This window comes from Tenrec ecaudatus, chromosome 2 (genome assembly GCF_050624435.1).
Source record: "Tenrec ecaudatus isolate mTenEca1 chromosome 2, mTenEca1.hap1, whole genome shotgun sequence".
Taxonomy (NCBI): domain Eukaryota; kingdom Metazoa; phylum Chordata; class Mammalia; order Afrosoricida; family Tenrecidae; genus Tenrec; species Tenrec ecaudatus.
Window position 1 is genome coordinate 135502168 of NC_134531.1, and position 1809 is coordinate 135503976.

Here is a 1809-nt window from a genome sequence, read left to right on the forward strand (position 1 = left end):
AAACTATGTACAGGCAAGAGATAACACTCACAACACATAGAACCCAGGAACAGGAATGTGAACAGAGAACCAAAAAGGTAGTGGGAAGAAGGGGAGAGGTGGAGGGAAGGGGGCACCTATCGCAATGAATGGCACATAACTAGGGGGGAGAGCAACAGAAACCAGAGGGGAAGGGAGCCAGTGGTCACTGTGAGATTTCAAAATAATTAATCTATAGTCTATCAAGGGGCCTCCAGGGTTGGGGGTAGGAGGAAGGAAGAAAAGAGAAGCAGATCCCAAGGGCTCAATGGAAAGTAAATGTCTATAAAAGAACGATGGAATACATGTATGAATGAATATGTTGGATACAATTGATGTATGGATTGTAACAAGAATTGTAAGAGCCCCCAATAAAACGATTAAAAAAATTGATATTCCTCAAAACCCGGATTCCTGGAAAAGAAAAGTTGAATTTTCATATGAATGTTCCTTGCCCCTTGGACGTATTCATATGAAGCCCTGATAACGTGGTGATTAAGTACTTTGATGTTAACCACTAGATTGGAAGTTTAAACCAAACCATCAGCTCAAAATATCTAGTGATCTGCTCATGTTAAAATTAAAATAAACAAGAGGGAGAGAGAAACTATGCGGAAATAACTTTATGAAACAGGTATATGATTCATCATGATTTATCCTTTTTAAAGACTCCATCTCAGAAACACAAATAGAGCAATAGGAAAAGCAAATTTCTAGGAGAAGGATGTACTATCAATATCCTAACTTAATATTAATTATGCGATGGGCCATCAACAATTCTTCAACAGGCACTCCGCGGGAGAAAGATGGGGCTTTCTACACTAGTGAAGACTTGGCCACCTCCGGAACCCACAGGCAGTTCTACTCGGTCCTGTAGGGTCATCGTGAGTCAGATTTGACTCCTAGGCAGCGAGTTTTTTGTTTTCTTAATTCTAACAACATTTATAGATCATTAACAAATTAAGGACTTTAAAGTACTCTCTTATACTCTCCGGTGCTCTCCATCTTCTGCTAACTAAATTGAAAACACCTAGATTTCCAGTTCTGGATTAATGCTGGATGTGTGTTCTCATTTTCTTCCACTTTGTCCTAGTTTCTTGGTTGTTGTCCATTTTTTAAACCAAAACAATAACATTGATCAGGAGCTACAATTACCCTTACTTCACACTTACCTTGACTGGTCCTCTAAATCACTCCTGTTACTCTCCTGCTCCTCAGAATTGATCTTATTGTATTTGTGTGGCCATCCTTCTGAGCGTTATCTTATGACTGGAAATATTTCCATTATATGTCCTCATTTAAATAATAATTTATAGAGTTAAAGTTTGTTTCCTTTTATAATTTAAAAATGCCTTTTTATTATATTATTGATTCTATTAGTTCAGTATTAATCTAAGGTTTAGCCCTTTGTAGGTAATCCTCTTCCTGAAATCAGATATTTTGTCTGTGACATTCTTAAATTTTCTACAATATTGCTAGATGTGTGTTTTGGATTTTTTTTCTTTTTGTACCTTACCCTGGAAGTCACTTTTTTGAATTTTTTTAACTTTAGCAACTGTATTTTCATTATGTCATCAAATATGTTTTTCCACCTCTTTTGACTTTTTTGCCCTTCTGTGTTTTTTGCTGTATCATTAAATCCCATATTCCATATCTCTTAACTTTTTATATATACATATTTTATCATTTTCTACTGCCTTCTTTAAGGTTTTCCAGCCTGATTCTCCAGCTCAGCTAGGTTTGTCTTCAGCTATATTCATCAGATTTCAGCTACAAGAGGATTTAAAATGT